The sequence below is a fragment of the Bombus impatiens genome, unplaced genomic scaffold, assembly GCF_000188095.3.
Source record: "Bombus impatiens unplaced genomic scaffold, BIMP_2.2 scf_0389, whole genome shotgun sequence".
In the NCBI taxonomy this organism is placed as follows: Eukaryota; Metazoa; Arthropoda; class Insecta; order Hymenoptera; family Apidae; genus Bombus; species Bombus impatiens.
This window is the reverse complement of record NT_176808.1, coordinates 1157673-1165369: the sequence shown is the minus strand read 5'-3', so window position 1 is coordinate 1165369 and position 7697 is coordinate 1157673. Positions and strand designations below refer to the sequence as shown.

The window sequence follows — 7697 nt, the reverse complement described above, 5'->3', positions numbered from 1 at the left end:
CCCCGCCCCCGCCGATTCCACCCCTTGCCCTCTTCTCCGCGGCGCCTCTTCAACTCCCGGTGAAACTCACGCACGCATACGTAGATACCGGCACACGTACACGCGTGCACGTGAGCTCGTTCACCCTTCGCGTTTCTTCGAACGCGGCACGGAGGGGCGAAAGCGGGCCGAGGTTAGGGGTGACAAAAGTAGCGAGTTATTTCATGAGTGTGCGACGCATCACGTGCAGGTTTGTTCTCTCTGCCATTACCTTTCCTTGCAATCGCAATATTGAGCCGAGTAGAACGGTCGTTACGAACACTTACGCCAGCTTACACGCGAGTATTGCGTTAAAACGTCGGATAGAAAATGCGTCAGGCTTTCGTGCCGTCTTTATTTCATCGACACGATTCGATTTCGTCGACGCGTGTATTTCGCGAAACGTAAAGGCGACCGGTCTCGGATAACGTTAGCACTTTTCATAGTACGGGCGCGAAACGCTCTCCTGAATTTGGACGGCAAACTCAGCCGTCGAGTGGCTCTCTACGTACATACGTTGCCATTCTTCTTTCGGCCAACAATAGACAGCATTTAGCGAATGACTTTGACGCGTGAAACGTGTAACGAGCGTGCGTTCGACAAACGGTTGTTTCAACGGTATCGTTTGTAATTCTTCCGTACACTCGTATTAGAGAAACGCCATATATTCGTTTCGGGCTACTTTTTACTGTGCTTGCGGTACACGTGGAAATTTGTTAGATATAAGCGTTTAACCGTAAGAGTTGCCGCGAATCAAGTAGATACGTTAAACGAAAGAATTATAAATAGGCAATATAAATAACGAAACGTTTAAGAAAATTACAAAATTACACGGACTCGTTGAAGCGCTCTTAAAATCCCTCGGAACGTTACAACCGAGAATGTTGGAAAACGCAACATTTTGTTGCGCGAGATAATTGAGATTTTGTTCCATCTACTTTATACGTGGAACAGAAATACCTCTTAGGTAACCTTCTTGCCGTAGCTCGTAACGAGTCTTACCTGTCCTCCGCACGCATTCGGATCGTCCACGTAACATATTTCCGCGAAGTAAATCTCGGAATATACTCGACCGACGACCACGTGTAATAATCGTACGCGGCACTTGGTCGATGGAAATCCGCCGAATTATCGAGGTAGCTGGCTAAGAGGACCAGGGGTGTAAGAAGAGATTAAAGCACGGCCCGGATTTTTTAATTCGTACATGTGCGAAGAACGAACGCACGCGAACGTTTCCTCGCGTGCCTGGCTCGACGCCTCGCGTGTAATTTCACCCCCGGTGTGGACTCCGCACTGGCAGCCCTACGGGCTTACGTGCTAACCATTACACATTTAACGTATGCGTACACCATTAACCTTCTCGACCTCCTCCTCGACTTCGATTTCACTGCTCGACTCGTTTAACCGGCCAGATTTCGTTACACTTACAAACGTACAAGCTCGCATCAACGATCTGCGATCTGCCGAGAATAATTCGATAGAGACGTTCGTGTTTCACGGAACCGTTTCTTTTCTTTCCTTCTTTCTTCCTTTCTCTCTTTCCTTTTTCTCCTTTCACGTCCGGACGGTAGAACATAATTATTAAAATACTGAGAATTATGTTGCAATACAACGATATTAATCGCATACAGATGAGATGATTGATCGAACGGATTCTTCCCTTCGTTGTCCAGCGATATCCCCACTAGCGTGAGTTCGTGAGATGTACCGTGGCGGCTGGCGCGTGCACGCTCTTCCGAGAATTCGACGGAAGAAGCTTAAGGATACGGATGGAACATTGGGCACGGCATAGCGCTTTGTATCGAGAAGCAGCTGGAAGGTTCCGTGGCACGTGACGTCACACAGACATCTACTCAGGTCACACTCTTTACTGCATAGAAAGTGGGCTTCAAAACCTTTTCAAGAGCCATGGGTCACTAAGTCGGTTAGTCTGAGAATAACTAGCCAACTGTCAACATTCCATAACGCTCACTTATATTTCCTGTAATTTTTGTTTAATAAATATCACATAATATTATTTCAACACAAACATCGTGTCTTCCACAGATTATTAATCTTAATTTCGAGATGAAATTCTAACAAATTAATTAATACCCGCAGATAACATTCCTTCTTATCGACGCGAAATTGATTCGCAGGACACGAGAGTCGTTATTTCCTTACACGCCGGTCGTCTTTCATCGTCCGTCACCGACATCCACGTAATTTACGTTTATGTAAATCGCATTTTTCATTTTCACGCGCTTATGAAATACCTTAGTTCGACTGTTAATCGCGCTCCAGTATTATCGTACGCTATGAAATGGCGAATGTTACGTTAATTATTGTTACACGAATTAATTGTTACAAATATCTCGCTTCGTACGATGAAGGATATTATTCTATATTAAGTTCCGTGTTACAGTTTGTAGCGCCAAAAGCTTGTACGCGTGAAAGAACCGATAAAATCGTTCCATGCTATTCGTCTTGTTCTCTTCGGATAATCATATTACATCTCGACATTACGTATATTTCAATGCTACGTATCGTTAAATTCTACGCCAAACACCAAAGGCAAAGCGAATACGAGTTACTGCTTTCGGTTGTGCGTGAATTTCGATTCGTTCGCTTCGAAGAACGTTCGATCGGCTCGTTACAGACGAAGAACAAAAACGCTGGACGATAAAACTCGCAGCGCAGCGGAAGAGGCGACGATGGGTACAAAGTGTTACGGGAAACGATGAAAAACGATCGTTCACGTGCAAAATAGTAAAAAGGCATTTCCGGAATAGGACGAATGTCGAAGCACTCTTCGTAATGCCAATGGATTTAGTGGACGTGGGATTCCAGGATTGCCTTGACACAAACAACGAAACTGCGAAAGAGATGTGAATTGCTGATGCATGACACAGACCGCAGTCCACATCCGGCATCATCGACCGTCTCCTGCAAATTCAGATCGTCTGCCTTCCCACCATCCGTCCATTATTATCATCCGTACAGTTTTCAAACGACGTTTCGGTCAAGATGTTTCGATTTCCCGGCTATAACGTAACTGCGCCATCGTTTCAATCCCAGTTTCTTTATCGCGATATTCTTTAATCGTATCGATTTGTCATGAAATATCGAAAGTGTTCGAAGCAGTTAATAAGATCAAAATTCACGCGTATGTGCTACGTTCATTGCGAAAGAAGGACTGACACAGGATTAATTATAAAAAGGTTCTAAATTTCGTGACATACAATTTACATTTACGGATACAACGATAGTGAAGTAGCAGTGTTTCTGGTCGTTGGTTCGCCGTTAATCTCTTATCGTCGATCCACCAAAATACTAGAGTCTAGAGTAGGTAGATGAAAAAGCCGAGACTAACGAATATCGGTAAGTGACACAAGATGACGTAGCTTCGGTGTCAACGTAACGGGGATACAACCTATCAATTTCTACGAGAGATTATACGCGAAGAATAGAAATTAATTTTCAGAGTGAATTAATTTTCAGCGTTTAGCTGGGCGGAGAAAATAGTGAGAAGCATCGACGAGGGAAAAAAGCGGTGCCCCGTGCGATATTTTCGGTGGAAGTGTACGCATAGTAGCGGAGGTGGAGAAGGACGAGGAGGATGAAGAGAGAAGGAGGAGAGGCAAAAAAATTCATGTCATACTCGAGTGGTTTACTCGAGCCGAATGCTCGGCGAATTTTACTGCGCTCTACTGGGCTCTACTGGGCTCTGCCGGGCTCCGCTTCGCTAGAACAAGGAAGGTCTTGGTTAAATCCAAAAGCGACTAGCACGCTTCTACTGGCCGCACCAAAGCGAGCGTATTGCGGCACCAACAGTCAGAAACGCCGCTCTACCAGACTGCACAGATCGCTGCATTAATGCCATTCTTCCCAGCCTCGTTCACATTTTTCCTTGCTTCCTTTCTTTCTCCTGTTTTCGTTTTGTTTCCCGTCTCCCGTCTCCCTTCCTTTTTCCCTCATCCCCGTGCCCGTGTTCTCCTTATTTTTTCCCTCGCGAATCGAACTAACCGTAATACAAAAAATTACACGTAAATATCGCCCGCCGGGACGATAACGAAAGCGCGATGCGACGCTGTGCTCGACTAATGAAAAGATCAGAAGCAGTCGTCGCTGTCGACATTCTGCACGATCGCCTTGATTTTCAGGATTATGGATGAGGCATGCTGTTCATTGACTAAACGATCGTCTTTGTGCTCGTCTCATCGTCGTTTCATTGGACGACGCGATTCGATTTCTAGAAACAACCTATCGCTTGTAAAAATCTTGTTATCAAGGTAATCGGTAGCAAAGGCGAACGATATAGCGCTAACGATTCAACGATTTGATTACAGTGGCATAAATACGTTTGTTTCCGAGAAAAATAAACGATATCTTTTTCGAACAACGTTGTAATACACCTCCTCATTATACGTCGCATTCGCTACGTTTCTTGTTCTTATTCGTATATAACATGTATATATATATATATATATATATATATACATTTGCATATATATATTTCACTCTTAACATAGCCTGGTCAGCGTCCGGCAGATTTTCATCGGTGGAACGTATCGGTCGATAGTAGCGAGCGTGGCGCAGAAAATTAGGCGAAACAAGCCTGTTGTAAGTCCTGTCGAAGATTTTGATAATACCGATGGCGGTTTGGTGAATTCGGAAGCGTCGACCTGGCTGCGAAGCGAGGCTTTCCGGCTGATCACCCGGTATGGACACACTTGCGCGCATCTAACACACGGTTCAAGAACCACGGGGAGATCGAGTCCGTATGAGAGTACACCACGATACATTCGGGGATGGAAGAGGGTGAAACGAGGAACGAGCAGATAGAAGCAGATACCGATAGAGGGATAAAGAGGGAGCCGGAGAAACGGAGAAACGGAGAAGGAGAAAGGGGTCTGCGCGATGGGATGGATGCTACACAGTACGCGGACGGTCTTAGCGGTATCTTGGCTGCCTCGCTGTCCTGGGGGCGAGCGGCTAAATACCTCAGGATTGTTACTATTGCCACCCCTTTGCACCCTCTCCTCCTTCGCCCAACGGGCCACCCACCTCACCCCTTTTGATACGATGGAATGGGTTAATGCTATTGATTCACGTGCACAAGGTGCTTGGGTAGAAGCGGCACCGACGGCCGCCACTGTTTGACAGTAACGGATCTCCCCTTGTCGCTCTCTCTTCCTCTCTGCTTCTCCGCTTCTCCGCTTCTCCGTCGTCGACCATCTTTCGTCTCTTGCGTTCTACGTCCTACGAGATACCTAGACGAACGCGACCATCCAGCTGCTTGTACCTTCCGTTGCTGTCTCTCACGGAGTTTGAAAAGTCCGGCTAAGATGGCACGTTTAAGCGTCCGATCGAACGCTTTGGAATGGGAACCGGCCGACACTTTGACTTTTACGTCGGACCTCGTTGCAAAAACTTTCGACTTACCTCTTTCTCGCTGGCCGATAACGTATCGATTAAAACGAGCGATCGAGGTGAATCGCGTGGCCGAATCCTGCCTACCTTTAATCAATCCGGAACACGACGCACGATAATTCGCGATTACGACGTTTCGTAGAATTTCATTTTCTCGTGTATATAGTACTCGTATCGTCGTTGTTAACGTTTAAACAGCTAAGTGTCAATTGCGAATAATTTAACACTAAATTATTATTTCTAGCTATTAAAAAGTATTTTAGAGTTTATCATAGCGCACGAATTTACGAATTTACGAATTTACGAATTTACCAATAAACAACGTTTAAATCGTTAATCAAAGTTTCAAAATCTGGTTTCAAAGTCAAAGAGACCTGATATATTTTATAGAACTTTCAGAAACCGTTAACCTCTCGTAGTTTTCTGTGTCGCAGCGTCGAGTCTTGTCGAAATGGATTAACATTCGTCGCATGATACAAAATCGTACAAATATTCCCGTACAGCGACCTACCTACCTTCGCCATCGTGAACGCAGATAGTTTATATTATTGATCTTTATGCGCATGATATTTGAACATAAACGGTGATGACGTCTCTAGTATTCCAACCAATGAATCGCCCTCTCTTGGATACACGCTAGGTGTACATGGAAATTAGTCGAATTTCCAAATAGAAGTGAGAAAAACGAAGATTTAACCGATCGAGACAAATGTATAGTTTCGTTTGAGCTTAGTCGGAACACTCGGAAGACCCGGTAGGATATCTGCTTAATAAAGTACCATCGATACGCGTAAGAGGAACAGCTACGCTAATGCCATGAACGACGCATTAAATGCGTGGTGCGAATATCGGCCGTTCAACCCCTCGCAGTCGTCAGCCCATTTTCGTACTTTTGAATCGGAGCCTTCTCCTCCACCGAGCGATATCTACTTTCCATTTGTCTATGGACGGTTATTTCCAAATTATACTTTTATCGATCTTCAACGTGTCAAATAACTGTCCCCGTTAATAATTCAGCCAAATCAGATAACACGTGTATTCTTAGAACGATAGATTTCTTTCTAACCTGTCACGATACACGTCCCAAATTTGGCATATTTCAATAGAAAGAGTAATAATTCATCGACTATAAAATATTCCCGGAAGAAATTAATTATTCGAAGATAGGACAGACGTAAGAATATAAACGTAGTACCGGAGATGATCGTGGTTCGATGTTCATCGTAAAGAAAAAATTGCGACACGACTTGTGTAATTCGATTTTCTTTTGAATAATCTTTCCGGAAGTTGTTCCTTTAATACATCCTTTACGTAGAAACTACGAACGTTGCGTCTGTGGAGTAAGAAAACTGCAGTTTCGCAAGTTCGTGTTATTGGGCACGATATATCAAAGATAATAAAGCTGGAACGAAACCATCGTGCTTTCTTAAATCATCATTGGAACACGCGATAATATACATGCAAGCTAGCTGCTCTTTCGTAATCGTATCGTCTCCACTCTGCAAATATATCTCGCAAACGGGAGGAACGGTACCTTTCGGAACGATGGTCATTCACGATCGTTTTTTTTCTTTTTCTTTTTTTTTTTTTTTTCGTTAACGGTCAACACGTACATCTCCGTGAAGAAGCAGTTGCTGCAATCAGCAGCTAGTACAGCGATTGCCGGCGTGACTCGACCGATGGAAGCGCGTTGCGTCCAATTACGATAATGAGACACGGTCGTCGTAAAGAATGAAACGGATCGTCTGGACGGCTGGATGAACAATGTAACGGCGCACCGCGTTCGCTACGATACCCAAATACGTATAGAAACTGAAACGAAGCGGCGAAAGACACCGAAGGAAGGGAAATTTATCGTCGTGAAAAATTCAGTTGATCGGAAGGAAACGAACCAGGGAAGAGGTTCGACGTTCTTACACGACTATGTCACGCGTTACGCGCGTTGCCACCGACAAATGCGATAAGAAGCGAAGGAGGCAAACGGCGGATTATCCGCGAACGGACGAACAGACGAACGGACGAACGGACGAACGGACGGACGAGTAAAGAGGCGAGACACGGTGCGCTCGTACACGTACGTAAACGGATGCGCGTAACGGTGGTTGGATATGTTACGTACGGTAGACCGTGGACGAGGACGCTATTTCGGGGGCGAAAAGTTGCATGGGAAGAAAAACGAGCTGGCGGCAGAGAGAGGTACGGGGAGGCTGAAGTAAGAGGAACGGAGAAGGAGAGAAGGTGGAGGGCAGGGAGAAAGTCTTAGCCGG

At 45.2% G+C, this 7697-nt stretch overlaps 1 long non-coding RNA gene across 2 annotated transcripts in view; it reads left to right on the top strand.

The window, feature by feature from the left end:
• The window catches only part of LOC117151735, a 55970-nt gene extending 49623 nt beyond the window's left edge, over positions 1-6347 (top strand). Inside the window, exon 3 of one of the 2 annotated variants that reach the window (XR_004461842.1) lies at positions 3499-6347. This is a non-coding gene — a long non-coding RNA (uncharacterized LOC117151735). The remainder of the gene's footprint in view (positions 1-3498) is intronic. The other variant, XR_004461841.1, reaches the window with a different exon arrangement.
• Positions 6348-7697: the final 1350 nt, after the last annotated feature.